General features: G+C 43.6%; 1 long non-coding RNA gene across 1 annotated transcript in view; it reads left to right on the top strand.

Annotated features, from left to right (window-relative positions):
• The window catches only part of LOC132657612 (uncharacterized), a 28,463-nt gene extending 9,030 nt beyond the window's left edge, over window positions 1–19,433 (top strand). Inside the window, exon 3 of the long non-coding RNA XR_009596032.1 lies at window positions 908–19,433. This is a non-coding gene — a long non-coding RNA (uncharacterized LOC132657612). The remainder of the gene's footprint in view (window positions 1–907) is intronic.
• The last annotated feature ends 1,383 nt before the right edge of the window (window positions 19,434–20,816 follow it).

Below are 20,816 nucleotides of genomic sequence, written 5' to 3'. Positions count from 1 at the left end.
TGTTCTCTCAGACCATGACTTACTTTTTATTTATGTGAGAGTAGGCATAGGAATTTCATTCATCCTGAGCTCTTTTATTGTGATCCACACAGTCAATGGCTTTAGCATAGTCAATGAAGCAGAAATAGATGTTTTTCTGGAACTCTCTTGCTTCTTTGATGATCCAGCGGATATTGGCATTTTGATCTTTGGTTCCTCTGCCTTTTCGAAAACCACCTTGAACATCTGGAAGTTCACGATTCAAGTATTGCCTGGCTTGGAGAATTTTGAGCATTATTTTACTAGCATGTGAGATGAGTACACTTGTGCGGTAGTTTGAGCATTCTTTGGCATTGCCTTTCTTTGGGATTGAAATGAAAACTGACCTTTTACAGTCCTGTGGCCACTGCTGAGTTTTCCAAATTTCCTGGCATATTGAGTGCAGCACTTTCACAGCATCATCTTTCAAGATTTGAAATAGCTCAACTGGAATTCCATCACCTCCACTAGCTTTGTTCACAGTAATGCTTTCTAAGGCCCACTTGACTTCACATTCCAGGATGTCTGGCTCTAGACGAGTGATCACACCATCGTGATTATCTGGGTCATGAAGATCTTTTTGTACAGTTCTTCTGTGTATTCTTGCCACCTCTTCTTAATAGCTTCTGCTTCTGTTAAGGCCATACCATATCTGTCCTTTATCGAGCCCATCTTTGCATGAAATGTTCCCTGTTATCTTTAATTTTCTTGAAGAGATCTCTGTTGTTTTCCTCTATTTCCATTTTCTGTTGTTTTCCTCTATTTCCTTGCATTGATCGCTGAGGAAGGCTTTTTTTTTAATCTCTCCTTGCTATTCTTTGGAACTCTGCATTCAGATGCTTATATCTTTCCTTTTCTCATTTGCTTTTCACTTTGCTTCTTTTCACAGCTATATGCAGGTCAGGACACAACAGTTAGAACTGGACGTGGAACAATAGACTGGTTCCAAATAGGAGAAGGAGTATGTCAAGGCTATATATTGTCACCCTGCTTATTTAACTTATATGAAGCGCTGGCCTGGAAGAAGCACAAGCTGGAATCAAGACTGCCAGGAGAAATATCAATAACCTCAGATATGCAGTTGACACCACCCTTATGGTAGAAAGTGAAGAGGAACTAAAAAGACTCTTGATGAAAGTGAAAGAGGAGAGTGAAAAGTTAGCTTAAAGCTCAACATTCAGAAAACTAAGATTGTGGCATCTGATGCCATCACTTCATGGGAAATAGATGGGGAAACAGTGGAAACAGTGTCAGACTTTATTTTGGGGGGCTCCAAAATCACTGCAGATTGTGATTCCAGCCATGAAATTAAAAGACGCTTACTCCTTGGAAGGAAAGTTATGACCAACCGAGATAGCATATTCAAAAGTAGAGACATTACTTTGCCAACAAAGGTCCATCTAGTCAAGGCTATGGTTTTTTCTGTGGTCATGTATGGATGTGAGAGTTGGACTGTGAAGAAAGCTGAGCACCGAAGAATTGATGCTTTTGAACTGTGGTGTTGGAGAAGACTCTTGAGAGTTCCTTGGACTGCAAGGAGATCCAACCAGTCCATCCTAAAGAAGATTAGTCCTGGGTGTTCATTGGAAAGACTGATGCTGAAGCTGAAACTCCAATACTTTGGGCACCTCATGCAAAGAGTTGACTCATTGGAAAAGACTCTGATGCTGGGAGGGATCGGGGGCAGGAGGAGAAGGGGATGACAGAGGATGAGATGGCTGGATGGCATCACCGGCTTGATGGACATGAGTTTGAGTGAACTCCGGGAGTTGGTGATGGACAGGGAGGCCTGGCGTGCTGCAATTCATGGGGTCCCAGAGAGTTGGACACGCCGGAGCAACTGGACTAAACTGAACTGAGCTCTTTTAGCCTCAGGACACTCTCTTCTTTTTTTTATAAAAATATTTTATTTTGTATTGGGGTATAGCTGATTAACAATGCTGTGATTCAGATGGACAGCAAAGGGACTCAGCCATACATACACATGTATCTGTTCTCTCCCAAACTCCCCTCCCATCCAGGCTGCCACATAACATTGAGCAGAGTTCCATGGCTCCTCCATTGATAATGCTACATGTGAATTTCTTTCTATGACTTTTACACCTAACTTCTTTCTGATCTGGCACAATTCTTAAAAGGAAATAATTTATAACAGTTCAAGAATATCAACCTGCTGACTATTTTGTGCTGGAATTTCAGACGTCCTGAACAGAGACTCTGGCGTCTCAAATGGTGAGAACAGATGTCAATTCTGGCTCAGTGCCACTACAGATTCAATTAGCCCTCAGATCCACCCATGCTCCATGTCCAAGAACTTCCCAGAATTCACTTCCTAGGCTTGTCCACCCACCTCGCCCTTCTGAGAGTTAATTCTAAAGGAATCTCCCTTATATAAGATCAGTAAGTACCAGGGATGCGGTGTACAACATGATACATACAATTAACACCACTGGGTTGTATACGAAAGTTGTTGAGAGTAAATCCTAAGAGTTATCATCACAAGGAAAATTTTTTTTCTGTTTTTTTTTTCTATGTCGTACCTGTATGAGATGATGGATGCTCACTAAACTTACTGTGAAACTTACATCTCATGATGTATGTAAGTAAAATCATTATGCTGTGGCAATTATATTAATATCTCAATAAAACCTAGAGAAAAAAAATGTAGCAGTTGCCTCCTCAGGACAGAGGAGGCACTTGGCACTTTTTCTCACTGGTGGGAAAATTCAAGAGTAATGAAGACTTTGTTGCCCTACAAGCCTGTTCTGCCATCTCCACGCCTGGCGGGCACTGGGTGTGTGCACAAGTTCCCCCTTGTTCCCATGTGGCCTCCAGCTGGGGACTGTCATCTGCGGCGAGTCCTTGAGTCATGGGCGGACATGTTCACACTAGTCTTTCTCTCTGTGTGGAATAGTCAATTGTTCTCCACCCATCTGGACACTGCTCACTGGCAAATCATGGAACCGACAAAATTTCTATTTTTAGTTGCTTATTTCAGAAAAAAAAACACATAAGACCCCATTATTATCAAGTATAATTTTCTTTTGTAAAACAGAAACTCTGGTCTTTCTGCTTCCAACCCTCCTTTATCGATGTCTACTCCATGGGTGAATCAAGGTGACCTCTGTCTTGCGTCATCCTATAGAAACTAGTTGGTTTTCCTGACAACTTAAGCTGTGCATTTTATAGTGAATTTCAGGTTCTGAGAGAGGCCTTTCTAAGAAATGAGTAACTGCAGAGAGAGAGCCTTGAAGAAAAAGCTAGTGTTTGGCTTCCTGAATGGAGAGAGCTTTAATATAAGCGGGTGTGAATCATAGGGAATAAAAATGGGGAGTCGGCAGGAAGGAGTCTTGGAAGATTTTGAAGGTAAATTCCAATTAGAAGATAAAAGGAAAAGAAACCTATTGCTAAAACAAGGTTGTGTGATGGTCTTTGCAGCTGGGAACATGATTAGAATGCAGAGCTGATAATAAAACATGGGTGGTGAAGGGAAACTTTTAAGAGCTGAATGAATAAGGAGGTAAGGTAAAATATTTTAAATCATGTTTAATGAGCTTGAGATAGAAAAAGCCAAAAAGCAGAACTGAAAAGCGCCAAGAGGAAATTTTTAAACAACTTAATACACTTCTTCCCTGTAATGAGGTGGGGGATGGGAAGAGATAGGCGGATCCTTCTCTATAGAGGGCTGCAGTGAGGGGCAGTTCAGGCAGATGGTCCAGTAGGTGGGAGATGGAAAGGAGTGCAGGACTCCCCTCCTGTGTCTGGCCTCCCCATTCCCCCATGCTGTAGCTGCTTTTCTGCCAGATTATATACAAAGTCATTTTTAGCTGTGGCCTCCCTGCACCCTGACTGATGTCGAGTGCACTGAGCTGTGGCTGGCACACCAGGGTGCAGACTGACACCCCGACATGCCATTGATTGATCACCTATTCGTTTAGCACTTAATCGTAACTGGCAGCACATGCCAGGTATGTGAATGTGCTTTGTTTTGCCAGTCATATTGTAAGCACCGTTAGGACACAGACTACAGTCCCTCCATCTTTGCTTTTCCCATGGCACTCAGCCAATTGCTATAAAAAGAGAAAGGGAGGACTTCCCTGGTGGCTCAGTAGTGAACAATCTGCCTGTCAATGTGGGAGACACGGGTTCGATTCCTGGTCTGGAAAGATCCCACGCGCACCTGTGTGCCACAGATACTGAGCCAGTGCCCTGGAGCCGGGGAGCCACAGGTACTGAGCTCACTCGCCCTAGAGCCCCATGCTCCACAACAAGAGAAGCCGCCACAAACGAGAAGCCCATGCACCGAAATTAGACAGCAGCCCCCACTTGCTGCACGGAGAGAAAAGCCCACACAGCGATGAAGACCCAGCACAGCCAAAAACAAATAAATAAACAAAATCATTTTCCCTCGTGACTCAGATGGTCTCCTGCAACGCAGGAGACCTGGGTTTGATCCCAAGGTCAGGAAGATCCCCTAGAGAAGGGAATGGCTACCCACTCCAATATTCTTGCCTGGATAATTCCTCCTGGACAGAGGAGACTGGAGGGCTATAGTCCGTAGGGTGGCAGAGGTGGACACGACTGAGTGACTAACACTTTCAACACGTTCATAGTTTAAAAAAAGAAAGTAATCAAGAAAAACATACAGGATGGAGATACAGCTATCTGTCTCATAGCTGTCTGATTTTCGAAAGTGTCTTCAGGCAAAAGACCATACAGATATGGGGCCATCTCCAGAAATTCTGCAGTCCTCAGACTGATTCAGATCATCTTATGGGTCCAGGGACTGAAGAATTGTTAACACAGTTCTGGGTTCCCATTCTTGCATCTAATCAGCATCTGAATGTTGCTGTTTGTCTAAATGAGAAAGGGATGCAGGGGCTGTCTTGTCTACTTCCTTCTCGTTGGGTAATACCAGCTGTGTCTCTAATTGCTGGGTCTTCATTGCAGAGGAGCAGCTGGGGAAGGTGGGAGTCACCTGATGGAGTGCCCTGGACCCGGGTCTGAACCTGGGCTCCTAGCATATGAGTTTTCCCATCCTTGGGATTCAACAGGAATTTTTCACTTAGCAGTTTAGATACTAAGCATGCCAGGAAGAGCCAATCATGTGCTGGTTAAACTACATAGAAACCTGTGGTGGATGACACGTGGCGCTCAGACGTGTTTTCCTCTGTAACCTGCAGTTCCTTTTCATTATGACCGGGGTCAGTGCTCTCAATGATCAGGTTTCTCTCCAGGTCCACATGTTGGTCTTAGCCTTAAATATTTTGTGCTTGGATTTTTGCTTTCTTCATTCTTGAGTCTCTTGCAGTCTTTCTTGCTTTTTTATGAGGCCCTTATTAGCTCAATGCCTTTTCAAAGTGGTACACAGCCTTCCAGCATTGCTGCGTACACAACTGTGGATACAGATGGTTCTCTTTGTGTTATTCCACTCCCTGCCTTGAATCTTACTCTTTCAGCTGTCTCGGTTCTGAACCATAGCACAGACTTGGATGATTGCTGGAACAACCGTAGTGATTGTTGTAGGAAGGTTTGTCTTAATTAGAGCTGAACTTGGGAGGGTAGATAGGATTCAGAGAGGTGGGAAGGAAGAAGATATATACCCTCCTTCTCAGAGTTGCAGGTGGATCAGAAAGACTGTAAAGAAGAGATTGGAAAAGCAGCCTGGGTCTGGGCTGTGGATCATGAAGGTTTTGCCCTCACCACTGTGATAACCCAGGGACAGGGGAGCTGGGGACTGGCAAGAAATGCTTAGGAAGAAGTGAACTGGTATAGAACTTGCTTTTCAAAACCAACACCACCATGTGGCCCAGAAGGAGGGCACACAGACCAGAACTGGTCAGCCAGCAAGAACCAGAGAAGGTCTGTAAAAATAAAGTGCTTAGGAATTTAGGATTTGGCTTTGAAATCACTTCCTGCTCTGGATAGGAACTTAACATTTTCTATGCAATTCCTGTGCTGGTTTTCTCTAAGTAGAAAGCCACTAAAACTTATCTGTTCCAGATCGAGGTGATTTCTGTGCACTGCGATCCAACAGTGAAAGGAAATGGCTCCTGGGGTTTGTGCCTAATAATGACTTTAAATTCCTAGGGGTCCCATTCAACTTTGGGAAAGAATTACTGACTTTTAGAAACATACTATGGTGATTTGACTCAAAGAAAACAAATAAGCCAGCTTTCTGGGAATTCTAGAATTTTCTTCAGTTTGGCATCTGTTCTAAGTAAATGAAGGTGTGATTTAGAAGTGAAGTAACCTTGTACTTAACCCTTAGAAGACAGTAGAAAGCAGTATATTTCATGATTTAGTTTAGTTTATCTGAAACACCCATACAGACTCTGTTACAGCGGCAAAATGAATGGTTTGAGCTGAAACCTACAGGGAAGACAGTGGAGTGAGTCTGGGTTCTGACATCAGATGGCCTGAGCTCGTTCTGCATCCTCCCATTACGGGTTCCTGTGACGGTCCAGGCTTTGGTGTCCCTCGTCCAGAAGTATGGATACTTGTTAGGAGGAGTCATTGAGATGGTACTTTGGAGTATGTGTTCGGTAAATATACCAATTACTTGCTGCTACTGCTGCTAAGTCCCTTCAGTAATGTCCGTCTCTCTGCGACCCCAAAGACGGCAGCCCACTAGGCTCCTCCATCCCTGGGATTCTCCAGGCAAGAACGCTGGAGTGTGTTGCCATTTCCTTCTCCAATGCATGAAAGTGAAAAGTGAAAGTGAAATCTCTCAGTCGTGTCCAACTCTTCGCGACTCCAAGGACTGCAGCCTACCAGGCTCCTCCATCCATGGGAGTTTCCAGGCAAGAGTACTGGAGTGGGTTGCCATTGCCTTCTCTGCCAATTACTTGAGGACCTATCAATACCTTCTTAGCAAAGCCCTTCCTGGGCTTCCCAGGTGGTGCCAATGGTCAAGAACCTGCCTACCAATATAGGAGATGTAAGAGATGAAGGGTCAATCCCTGGATTGGGAAGATCCCCTGGAGGAGGAAATGGCAGCCCACTCCATTATCCTCGCATGGCGAATCCCATGGACAGAAGAGCCTGACAGGCTACAGTCCATAGGGTCACAAAGAGTCAGACACGACTGAAGCAACTTAACACACATGCACGCACCCAAAGCCCTCCCTGAGAAAGGACTTGGTTTTAACAAGCAATTTAATCAATGGGAAACATTTTGTACAAATGGGGGATTTAACAAATCCCCAGATTATTGAGTAGTGTAGGGATACACCGATGCAGTTGGAAGGAAAAGTGCAGGAAGAGATAAACTGCAAATTCCATACTTCTTCGGAAATAGGAGGTAGGGTCCTTACAGCTCATTATCGTGGATTCAGGAGGTTTTTAAAATTCCCAGGAAAGTTCAGAGGAGGGAACGGCTATTAATGTACCTGACCCCAGGCGACCTTGGCCCAGGAAGTTCGCAACAGCCTTCCAGTTGGATCCGGCCAGAGGTCATTTTTTTGTTGGTTTTTTTTTTTTTTTTTTTCTTTACTAAAGAGAATAGGAAAGGCATTAATGTGGGAACTGGCTAGGAAAGCATATGGTCATTGCCATTCTGAATTCTTTTGGAAAGAGTGAGCAGAAGAATTGAATCATTTTAATGAGAGTTGCGAGTTTCAGAAGTTAAACCAGTTTCTGCTTCTGGGAACCCAAGAAGAGCCAGGAAGTAAGAGAAAGAAATTAGGAAGAAAAGATGGAACAATTGACTGGGTTTCGGTGCAGTCTATTGTGTCAGTCTACAGCCTCCATCCCTCCTTGGTATTTTTGTGAGTTTTCTTTCCAATTTTGTTCCAGGAATCTTCTTACAGTTTGAGGGGTGGGGCATGTCCTTACCAATGGACCAAAAATACCAGGTGCCTACTCTGCGTCACGGGTCTCATTATAGTAAGTCCCCTATGTATGAATGAGTTCCAATCCAACAGCATGATTGTAAGTCCAATTTGTTCATAAGTTCAACAGTTAGCATAGGTACACAACTAATACAGTCGGTTATATAGTACTATATTGTAACAGGTTTATAATTGTTTTCACACAAATAATACATTTTAAAAAGACACAAAAAATAAAGAAAACATTTTTAAACTTAGAGTGCAGTACCTTGAAAAGTACAATAGTCCAGTACAACAGCTGACATACAGGGTCTGGTGTGGAATGAACAGGCAAGAAGAGTTACTGACTGGAGCAGGGAGAGGACGTGGGAGATGGTAGAGCTGAAGGGTCATCAGCAACAGGAGATGGAGGGCAAGCTGGAGTTTCACTCATGCCTGACACTGATGGCACAGGTTCTGGTTTGTTACTCAATTCAATTCTATCTACCTTCTTGAAAAAACGATCCAGTGATGTCTGGGTACATCCTGGGCTCGAAATGAAGGTACTGTACTCTTGTACTCTATACAGTACTGCACAGTATACTACACAAAAGCACAGTCACTTGTAGAGGATGCTTACACATGACAACGTACGCCAGACACGGGAACTAACCTATGTGATTGACAGGCGAACGTATGTTTGCGTCTTTGAAAGTTTGAGACTCGAAGGTTCATATGTAGGGAACTTACATCCTCTCAACCAGTCTTCACAGCAACTTTGTAAGGAATAGATAAGAACACTCATTTTACAGATGAGGAATCTGATGCTCAGAGACGGTAAGCAATTTGCTTAAAGTCACACAGCTCACACATGGTAGGTTGAAATTCAAACATAACTATACCAGAGTACAATGCCTATATACTTTCCTCTACTAATTCTAGATATCAGAGGAGAAAAGGGGAACACTTTACGTCAGAGGAACTAATTCTCCAAAAAGCATCTAAGAATATGTTTTATTGCACTCATTTCTGAAGGCTGGTCTGTTCACAGAAGGCTCCATACACAGTTAATTGGGTGCTACCTTCCTGCATGGAGAATAACTGGCCCAAAACATAGGCAAAATGTAGCCCCAAACTACCCAAAACATACGCAACTTTAGGAATGGGAACTTGAAATGGCTTGTGATTGCCTATAACTACACCATATAAAATAGTGAACTTTATTAGTAGGGAGAAGAGACAGAGCTGAGACACAATGTTTGAGAGTTAAGAAGGCCTGGGAAGGCAGGATAACTCATTCCTTTGGGGATTTCAGCCAGCCATTTGTGGCTATAACACAGTAGGTTGTAGAAAGATCTGTGTGCATGCACACTTTTGAAAAAGTTCAGTTGGCTTATTTGCAGAAAGATGCTCCAATCTACAGATGGGCCAATTTCCATTTGGAGCTGAAACAGTAATATAGAAATTGCCGTTCATTTAGTCTACTCACGATGTAGGCAGAACCTGCCCGTATCAAATTAGATGTTCGTGTTCCTTCTCTACTTTATTTCTATATTTAGTTTATTCCCTGCCAAAGATGTGTAACCAAAAGATTATAGAAAGGAGAGGAAGAAAGAAAGAAAGAAATCTTTCTTCTCTATATGTACATTTTATCAACACAGCCTCAGCCTGAGATCCCTTGGGGAAAGCCTTTCAAGACAGGCAAAATGATGTCCTTTCTGCCACAACATAATTTCCCAGCTGCCAGGGGAAAACTACATATTGTACCCTAAACAACAACTAGGAGAGAATAGATAATAATCACTCCCCAAGGGCACTCGCTTCAGCTTCCCTCAGAAAGGGCTGTAGAAACGATCCTAAGTTACCACTGACTCTGTATTTTAAAAGAGACACAACAGACTCCTGTCCTTCTTTATTGGAAAGACTGTACTGCTTTTTTGCAGGCGAGTCTCCATTTTTATTTAACAAACTATAGCACAAGGGGCCTCAGGCATTGGAACAACCAGAGCGGAACAGATCTCATCTGGGCAAAGATTCATCTGAGTGGGAAGAACAGTCTGCAGAGGGCTTCAAATTTCTTTCTTGGTCCTCCTCCCAAGATGTTCTTATTAGTGTGAAAATCTTGTGATGGCCACAGCAATAAGTGTGAAAACCACATGTTTTGATGCAATGCAAGTCTTTACAATTTTTATCCGGAAGCTTATAAGAAACACGTGCCACTTTCTCAGAAGCACCCGACTGAAAGCAAGTGTAGTAGCTTGGAAAAGCTTCTCTCGCTTTCCCCAGTACTCCGAAATGCTGGGGGGCCCAGTCCCTCAGGTAGCCGCTCTGTGAGAGCTCAAATTCCCCCCTTTCTCTTTTTTCCCTGTAAGAACCACACAGACTCACAGACTGACATCCTCAGGGCTCCTGCAAGCTGGCACACAGTGGCCCTGCCCTCTCACGCCTCCCGTAATGGACGGACACCTTGGAGAAAGACTTATAAGTGAGCCTTAGCGAGTGCCCCAAGCCTTCCATCCTCCCTGCCAGAGGTTTCTGCTAAAAACTCAAAAGCGGTTAGCGCTATTTTTATCAAAAGCAAATAGAAAATAATAATTTCCTCAGGATATACATCCTCTCAGAAAAAAAAAAAAAATTCTCGCTTTGACAGAAAAAGGAAATGGATAAAGAGAGTCAGTTGAGAGTCCTTTTTGTTTCTTCATGTTCCTCCCACGGTAGCCAAGAGATTCTTACCCTTGAAAGGGGTCTCCTGAGCTGATTCAGGGTTGTCCCCTCAGCTTTGATCCCAGCAGGTAAGAGCCACCTAGTTTCCAAACCCAGCCTCCTCGGGCACCTGCTCTGGTGTGTACCAGCGCCCCCCGCCCCCGTCAGGAGACGCTGCTCAGTCAGGGCGACCCCAGTCCCTGCTCCACCACCCGCCCCCGACAACCCCGCACGTTGTCATTTGCCTTCGCTCTCTCCAGACGTGCCCTCCCATCGCCTGTGTGTCAGGGTCCTTCACACGCTTGATGACTTAGAGTCCATCACTCCTCGTCTCCCTTTTCCCGACCAAGATTAGAAAATGTGCTCCTTTAACTTTTTTCCCACGTGAGTCGCAGTTTCCAGCCACGTTTTTGGTTTGCCTTGGAACCCTGCCACTTTCCACTTTTCCTCTGCTGAAGAGAGGCTGCCGTGGTGGGAAGATTACCCTGGGGTCCCCATGCTTTGATTCTCAGATTCGCATTTTGGATGCAGAAACGGCTCAGTTAACTCAGGGTAACAATGGATTTTTTTTTTTTTTTTTTTACTAGCTCTTAAAGATAGTACTGGGAAAAAATATTTCACAATTTTGGGTACCTATGGGAAATTAACTAAAAATCCACCCCACCATCCCTGACTGAATGTGTTAAAGATAAACAGAAGGCCTGAATCATCTATTTTCTGCTCTAAATTATGGTTGGGTAAAAAAGAATGGAATAACACCATTTATAGCGACATGGATGGACCTAAAGACTATCACACCAAATGAAGCCAGTCAGACAAAGAGAGGTATTGTATGATATCACTTATTTGTGGAATTAAAAAAAATGATACAGAGTAATTTATTGACCAAACTGAAACAGACTCACAGACATAGAAAACACTCTTACAGTTACCAAAAGGGAAGAAAGGGGAGGAATAAATTAGGAGTTTGGGATTAACAGATATACACTACTATATATAAAATAGTAAGGGCCTACTGTATAGCACAGGGAACTGTATTTAATAGCTTGTAATACCCTAAAATGGAAAAGAATATGTACATGTACACCTTCTGCTGTACGCCTGAAAGTAACACAACATTGTAAATCAACTATAGCTCAACTTAAAATTTAAAGAAAAAGGCTGTGGCTGGGTTTTTGAAGGTGAAGAATAGTTATGGGGGAATTAGCATCAAATAAAAATGTCATCCATAGCTTCATATCTTGTTCTGATGATATTAATGTGAGAGATGCAATTTATTGTCCTGAAATGTGAAAATTTGACCTAAATGGGTCACCAGATGGATGAGTTAGATTAAACAGGAGGAAGGAAACCAAATAGTAGCTGAAGAGTCTGGGAAAGTTCCACGGAACTGTTTGTGTTTTTCATGAATCGCCCAACAGTTGCCCCCATATATAACTATTCTGGAGTGAGCATGGCCTGTTACCCAGGTCTGAAGTACATCAGGGTGTTCCTGACTCAGGAGTTTATATTCTATGAAATTCGCTTCTGCATGGACTGAACAACTGCTTGGCATTAACTTGTCACATGTGAAGTATAAATTACTGCCATGCCAAAGACATCCTTTATGCATAATGTCAGTTTCAGCTCTTGGTTGGATTCTCCCACTCCAGAAATGAACCAGCGAGACTATTCCAGATTTTCCAAGCATCTTAAATAAAGGAAATCCCATCTCACCATGTGAAATCCTCTTGCAGAGAAAAGGAAGTACGACCCAAGCTGTTGACTTATTCTGATAAGTAGTCTGAAATTCAGAAAAAAATCTGAAGACTTGTGGTTGTAAATAAAATTGGCAATTACTTCATGAGTCAGAGTACACTCAAAATAGTCTCTCTGATGGCTTAACTTATGTGTGACACCACACAGGTTGTTGACATGTTGTTGTTTTTAAAAATAGGGAGTTCCCTGGTGGTCCAGTGGTTAGGGCTCTGCGTTTTCACTGCTGTGGCCTGCTTTCAATCCTTGGATGGGGAACTAAGATTTCCCCCGACCCCCCAAATGTAAAAGGATTAAAAAAAAAAAACACACACACACATTCGTTACCTGTTTAGAACATTTACTTCCATAGAATAGAATGTAAGATTAATTAATTCTTATGAGTCAGATCTGGTTGGTAAGGAGTTGGTTAGACAGGTTATCACCACTTACAAAGGGATAAGAGTGAAAGAAATTTAAGTCCCTCTAAGGTCAGAGATGACTCAGCGGTGGGATGATTAATTCACACCCACACGGCAGTGAGGGGACTAAGAGCCTATTCGTCTTCCGAAATATATTATCCAGAAGCCCTCTTATGGACCTGAGGCTTATGAAGGTTTTTTGATGGCTTTTGTTTCGCACTGCTAGGTGCTGTAGTTATTCATCCAAGAAGATAAAATCACAGACCGTAAGGGCTGAACAAATCTTGGGGAAATCCAGGTTTCCCCTTTCTGTAGACAAGGCAAATTAGGCCTCTGCAAGATTACCAAAATCAGGCATAACTCATGACTACAGTATGAGTCTTTTGGCTCTTTCTGCAGCGGGGGATGGCTCTTTTCTTCTCCTGCTTCACATTGCTGGGGCCTATTTTTGGGGCTGACAGTTAAAAATGTTCATCAACTGTACATAAGGAACCGTGTGCTGCTTCTGGTGAATCAGTAGTAGTTTTTATGTTGAATTTGTGGGGCAGATTTCATCTACCAGCATAAAACATCATCATATATTTTCAGTCCGGCCCCCTCCCCACACAGAAGCATTGCATCCTGCCTGTTGTAGGCAACTGACCTCGAGACACAGGAACTGTGTGAAAAATTCATTACTGCCTTGCCTAAGGAAAGAAACAGATTCTATCAGCATGTCTAAGCTTTTGCAGATAACAAGAGAGCAACGTCTTGGCTTACCAAGAATACTGCAGGCTTTTAGTTTTTTTTCCTACCTTTTGAAAATTCATTCTTGTCTAGTGATTAGGTATGGGTAAAAGTGAGTTAAGTACTGCCTGACAGTGGGCTCAATAGAAGCTCTGTAATATCACCTCTCCTGGTCTTCTTTGATATAGAACCAGCCATCTGTATCAACGGTTTCTCTGCTTCTTTAATAAGTTGTAAATTGAGTAACATAATTCTTCCCATGTCCAAGGCTAGTCAGCCAAAACACTGTGTTCAGAAATTGGCTGGCTGTGTGTTATAACTTGTCTGTCAACACTTGCTTTCATTACAGTCCTATGCTTGGTTTTTGGAGACCTATTCACTAGAGATTCACTTAACTTGGGTGTGTGCTCACGTTATTCTGTGCTTGAGTTAGACCAAAATCCCACATTCCACAACTGTCTCTAGACTATCACCAAGCACAGAAAGGATCAGTTTGGGGGTTTGCCAAGGCTCCTTCTGTGAGACTTCTCTTTTCACAATTGATAAGGTTGATCAAATCTATCAACTTTTGTTCCTTGTGCTATCATTTCACAGAAACGGCCTACTCTTGAGTCTTGTAGTTTACTCTCCTTTTTCTTGTGAATACATGCGTAAGGAACCCATATAAGATATAAGTCCAGTGAAAGAAAGCCCTTTCCTGTGGATTAGGCTTTAATAGAGTTTTTTCAGAAATGAAATGGACAATCTCTTAAAGACAGGATGCATGGTCATGCAAGTATTTATGAAGAGAATGGATTTCCATGTTAACCTGAAGGTGGAAACAGATTCTTTCTAAAACTCCTTCTGAAGCTAACATCTGTTGAAACTATACTCACTTAGTTTAATATAGGGGAGCCCAGGGAAGCTTAACAAATATAAATGGAAGATTTTTGGTTTTTTATTATTATTATCAATTTTACTTGAAAAAGTGAAAATGTTCTTTTTTATTGTTGTTGAAAGAGTCATGTGGGATAAAGGTTTTTGTTTTGGAAGAAAAGAAGGGCGGCTTAGTTTGTGTGGCCTGGTGAGAAATTATCTTAAGCTGAAACACACGTCACAGATCCTTCTGTAAGAGCAGCCTGCATTTCCTTAAGGAAGGAAGGATCACTGTCTCATTCCAGGCAAAGGTAAGATGCCCCAGAAATACAGATCAACTCCCCAAATATTTATGAGGCAGCCCTTTTTCTCGAGCCAGCAAAGACAGGTAACAACTGCATCTTCAGGTTGAGGTATTAAACAACTCAGGCATTGGCTGGAGGAGCATATCTGCTCTTGAAGTCAACCGTGCAGGGAGAGGGGACACAGAGGAAATGCAGTCTCATTTCCCAGTAACTCCCCTGACCTGAATTAAGGTGGGAGCCCAGGAGAACATCTGTAAAAATAGCAGTATGCAAACTTCAGAAGGACGGGGCCATGCCCGCTTCACAACACTCTGAGTCCCAAACTCTTTCTAGTCACTGTACAATATGAGTTGAAAACTCTTCTGGGATGAATCACGGTTCTAGAATTTTAAATAGTCACTGCAAAGGACAAAGAACCACAGCCATGCGGTATCATACCAGTTTAATAAAGCTACCTGACATCTACCAGCCTGAATATAGACCCTGGCAACGGCAGGGGAAGAAGAAATCCAAACGTTCATTCTCAGAGAATCATTGTTGATGGACTCAATCCCTTCATTATAATTACAAGACAACTTTGAGCTTATCAAAGGCTTTCAGAATATCACCACTGAGATTCTTCTCTAAGCCTTCACAAATACAGTGATTAATAAAGCAATTTCAAAGGACTATAATCCTGGGCTGTGATTCACATGACTGTGAGTTATGATGAACACCAAATCACCAAGATAATTTCTATATGAACATGTGGTCATGTATAGTGTGTGTGTGTCGGGGGGTGGGAGGGCACTGCTGAGCTTCAAGAGAAGCCTGAGATGTAATCACTTTCCTGTGTTTGTATGGTTTTGATCACGTGTACCATGAACTGAGGGCAAGTCCTTCTCCATCCTGAGCCTCTGTTTTCTGATCTGTGAAATGGGGGCACTGATGCTGGCCCTTTTGGAGGCTTGGGAAGATGGTACTCAATTACCACTTGCCTTCTTGTGGTGGCTGGCAGAAAGTCAGGCACTACAAGGGAAGTAAACGTCAGCATGTTGGGGTCAATGGCGACCGTGCTTTTTCCCATAGCATCATAGGCACCCTAGACCTCCCCTGATCCCACAGCATCACAGGCACCCTAGACCTCCCCTGATTCGGCAGGCCGCTGCAGGATGCCCAGCGTCCACTGAGCCATGGCCAGCCCTCCCAGGAGCAAGCCTACCGAATGCAAACATCCAGAGGGTTCTGACTCTCAAGTGTCTTACAGAAAATAGAGCCAGGAGCTCCATCTGGCACTCCATTTGCCAAATGTCCCATGGATGTCAAATACTGAGAAATGTGGCTCCTTAAAATCCCAGGGAATAAGACTTCTGCTCAGCAGCTTTCTAATGGACACGCACCACACTCTGTGAAGCAGAAGCCCTCCGCTGCAGTGGGCTGGTCACGGGGGATTGCACACCAGCAGCCCCCCCCCCTCCCCGCCCCCCATCTCCTTCGACCTCCGCTTTGAGGGACAGGGCTGCTCAGCTGTGGATGAAGGGCTGGTCGGCTTCAGAGGCGTGTGAATACGCCTGTTGCCGATAGAGGGCAGTGTTGCACGTCTGCAAAAGCCCACGCTCGACCGCCTCACAAGACCACCTAAGCTCTTACCTCGGCCCTCCTGCAACTCCAGCACCAGTTTAATGACGAACAGGAGCAATTAAAGCATCTACCCCACGAAACAGATGGCTTCTGGTCAAAGCTCATTATTGCTACATCACCACTTTGATACTGGAAAGGGCTTCTTAATAATTCATTATTATTCCTCACCAGTACTTTTCTGCAGAAGACATGTATTAGCCTCGCTTTTCAAAAGACAGATCCAGAGAGACTATTAATACATGGCATAAGTCGTTCAGTCCAGAGCCAGACAGACCTAGAAAGTACCTCAGGGTTTCTGCATTATGCTGAGGCATTCTCAAAAAGGCTGCTTTGCTGTCTTTGAATGAAAACCGCCCATGGTCTTCCTTTGCTCTTTTTTTTTTTCCAAAGAAAATATTTATTTTTTTTAGTTTTAGTTGTGGCACGTCGTATTCCCCGACCAGGGATTGAACTCAGGCCCCCTGCATCAGGGGCATGAAGCCTTAGCCTCTGGACCACCAGGGAAGTCTGACTTCCTTTGCTCTTGATTAATTGTCTGGTTTGGAGAGCCACTGAGACTTCACAGATGGGACCCCTTTCCCCACCACCCCCTAACTGCCATTTATCTCAGTTACAGTTGATAACTGATGACCAGACCAGCTAATTAAGCCCATTCTGCAGCCCAAGGAAGGAGTCAGAAGGGGATGGGGAACAGACACATATAGTCAAGTCAAAGAGTGCAACTGATTTGAGCGATTAAGGGTAAGAGAGTTTTCATCCTTCAGTGTCTCCTCCCTGCTCTTATGTAACTGAGAACAGCTTGCCCAGAGCTAGGAAGCTGTCAGCTCTCTCTCCCGCACTCTCCCACTTTCGACCCCTGACTCCTACAGAATCTCATTCTGCAAAGCCACATTCTGAAGGCACTGAATCACTTTTTGGCTAAGCACATGTTGGCTTTGGTGTCACCTACATACACAGCCTTTCTGCTTTATTTGAGGCTGGGTGACACATTCTCTTATGTAATAGGCTGGCAGCCGAGTAAGACTGAAAGATTCCCTCTTATGTATGGAGTGTCATCTCTAAACGGGAGACTATTTCTTGCAGAATGGCACTGATAAATTGATAAGTAGAATCAGCTGACAAACAGCGCCCAACAGTGCAGGCTCCTCTCATTGCCAATTTATCTCTAAAACACGGTTGGGCGAAAGAAGGCTTTCTGGCCTAAGTAAGTGCCATTACGTATTTCGGAATGACAGATTAAAACAAGGATTTGCAGTCAAACCTTGCCGGTAAATGTACACGTATCACTTGTTGCAGCGTGGTCCAGTGGAACACAGGGCCAGGCCTGGATACTGGCACACCAGGCGGCAGAAGTTTCTGTTTTGGGCTGTGAAGTTTCTCTCTCTGGTGGAAGCTCTGTCTGGCACATTTTTCAACCACCTAGAAAAGACTGTTGGCCCCCAGATAGTCAAGTGTTACTTTCGCTCTTACTAAGCACTGTGCCAGTCTCGGGGCAGTCGGAAAGGGTGGAGGAGAGCATGATGCTTTGATGGCTCTGGCCTGGTCTAAAGCGACACACCCAAGTCTGAAGGGTTTGTACCCACATCCTTTCCGTTGCACCTGGGTTGCTGGTGGCAATCACTTTTGCAAGATCCGTTGGATAGAGTGCCAACTAGAACTCAACTAGATCTCGAAATACGTGGGCCGTAGGCTTAGTCCTCCCTCCTGGGGACTTCAGAGACCACTAGAAGACCATTTGGCCCAAAGTCTGAACAAGTTTCTCTGATCCAAAATGGCAGCCTAATTCCAGGTGACCTGGATGTGGCCAACTGTTTCATTCAAGCCGTCGTCAAACATCAGACATGACAGAGCTCTCAAGGCTGATGTAGTCCAACTGGTCAGCTCACTTTATGCACAAGGACGCTGAGGTTCAGGGAAGTGCAAAGACTCGCCCTCAGGTTGAGGTGATGAAGAAAAGACTCTGCTTCCGGAGTCAGAGGTTCCAGTGTGACTATTTTAGTTGCCCTTGAAGAGAACCTCTCTGAGACTCACATTACTTTTTGTTACTGTTTTTTGTTTTTTGAGTTGTTGATGACAGGTGAACCACTCATTTCTGTGTGGCTCAGCATTGCCTGGAAGACTTGATAGATATACTGATTCTGAACTCCCTGCCAGCCCTCCAGCAGAGATTTGAATCAGGTTTCCTTGGGTCTGTCTGAGGGTCACCATGGAAAATGACGTGATCTTTGCCATCTTAACATGGCACAGTGTCCCATTGGGTCTCTTCACTCTGTTTTTTAGATGTGGTCCTGAGACTGTAGCCTTACGTTACTAAATAGGAGTAACAATTGGCTTCAGCCACCTTCTATTCCATCTTCACCCCTCCTCTCTCTGATCACCCACACCTTCCTCCTCCTTTTGCCCTCTTCAGGACTTAGACATACACAGCCTGTCCAGCTGTTGCCCTTATTAAGGCTTCCAAAAGGTCTGACCTTGAGAGTAAGTGTGAACACATATCAGCTTCATGGGACACAGGCCATTATGTCCTGACTTGCTTGCTACATTCTATCCCGAGCATAGGACTAGATACAGTGGGAATTTCACTCAAGTGCCTTGTTGATGGAGATGTCAGATGTCGCATGGAACTCATGAAATCCTACTGCTTCTCCATGGCCTAATACTTAATGTTATCTATGTAAAAGAATACATTGGCAATTGGTAACTGGACAAATACATGTACATTTTTTTAAGCTACTCCAGTGATATGCAATATATTTCTATTTCTAATTCTGACCATAACACATTTTCTACCATTCTTCTAGAACTATAAAAATGAAAATCAATGACAGCAATGAGAAGATCATTTACTATGCAATTTTCTATTGTGCCCACAATTTGAGTTCTTTATGTTTAAAATGCATGCATGCGTGCTAAGTCAACCCCATGGACTGTATAGCCTGCCAAGTTCCTCTGTCCATGGGATTTCCCAGGCAAGAACACTGGATTGGGTTGCCACGCCCTCCTTCAGGGGATCTTCACAACCCAGGGACTGAACCTGTGTCTCCTGCATTGGCAGACGGATTCTTTACCCCTCAGCCACCAGGGAAGCCCATGTTTAAAAATGACATAGTTCAAAATAGGTCAACACTGTTCAAACACTTTATAAAGACCTATAATTTCTTTTTTTTAAATGTTCTGATTTTGTGTATTGAAAAGATAAAATTATAATAAATGAAAATTAAAGAGAAAATAATCTGCTATTTAAGCACTGCAGAAGATCATCTTCTTTTCATTTCCTTTCTGTCTTTATTCATAGACTTGCAACTTAAGGAGGTTTGTTTTCTATTCTCATTTCAGCAAGCACGAGTCTGAGAAAGGAGCCTCACTTTAAGAAGGAGGAATAAATGTACATCTCATTCATGTCAAGGGGTGGTTATGGGAATCTGGGGATTCTACAGGTGAAAATGGTTTGTATGTTATAAAGTGCCTTAAATGCCAAAAGGATTGTCATTTTGATCAAAGTCTCTCATTTCACGATGGTGTTCTCCATCTCTTTAAAAAAGCTGTTGGCATCTGTTTTTAGAGGATGACAGATACAAGGTAAAATGAAGAAAGATGAAAGGATCTGCAAAGATTTCAGAGCATTTGACCCAAAGAGGAAAAAGCTGAAAAGCTTCTTAATATCTTCAAGGACATAAAGTCCTATGATAAAGTGTGAGTGGGAACCAGCTGTTACCCATCTCTTTGGAGGTCAAATAAAGAAGTTATGGGCTTCATTTTGAAGAGGCCATTTAAGTTTTCTTAAAATCAACTTCCTGACTGTAGGGATTTTTGCCAACTGGGAAGGGATGGTGTAGCACAAGCCTCCTGCCTTGTGTCTTGAAGAATGCTATGTTCATCTACTCTCATGTACAAAATACCCTAAAACCTCATGGGGTGAGACAAGCAAGCACAGTTTTACGATGCTCTTGGCTTCTGTGGGTCAGGACTCAGCCGGGGCATAGAGCGGTCTGTGTCTGCTCGGCTGTGGGGAAGATCCAGAGGTTTGGAAGGAGCTCACATGATCTTGGAACCAGCAGCAGGCGTCATCATGGCTGATGTCTAGGGCCAGGTTGTGCACCTGTCTCCAGGTATAGCTGAGATGTCTTCAGGTGATCACTGCATCAGCTTCTCCAACACGGCAGCCTCAGGGTGGCTGGACATCTCACATGTGGTTCTAGGAACAAAGGCAAAAGCTGCTTGGCTTTGAAATCACCCAAGTGTCATTTCTGCTTAACTAGGACTGTGGAAACAGTCAGAATCCCATCTGGATTCAAGGGGAGAGAACACCGATGTTACTTCTCAATGGAGGACTGTCAAAGAATTTGTAGTCATGTTTGAAAACCATCATAAAGAACTGACTGTAATCCATTTATTCACTCCACCTATCAGTGTTTCTTAAGCCCAGACACCAGGGTGGGATAACTAAGAAGAATTCAACACATCCTGACCAACCTGAAGGAGTCCCTGGGCCAATGGTGGTGGAGTAAACTTGGGGAGGGACCTTGCAAAGCCCACTCAGGTTTTCTACCATGAAGACCCTCCTCTCTGGGACTGAATGCTCTAAGGGAAAATTCTGGTCCTTGTGGATCCGACTAAGCTAT

Source organism: Ovis aries, chromosome 13, assembly GCF_016772045.2.
Source record: "Ovis aries strain OAR_USU_Benz2616 breed Rambouillet chromosome 13, ARS-UI_Ramb_v3.0, whole genome shotgun sequence".
NCBI lineage: Eukaryota > Metazoa > Chordata > Mammalia > Artiodactyla > Bovidae > Ovis > Ovis aries.
This window is presented reverse-complemented; position numbering and strand designations above follow the sequence as displayed.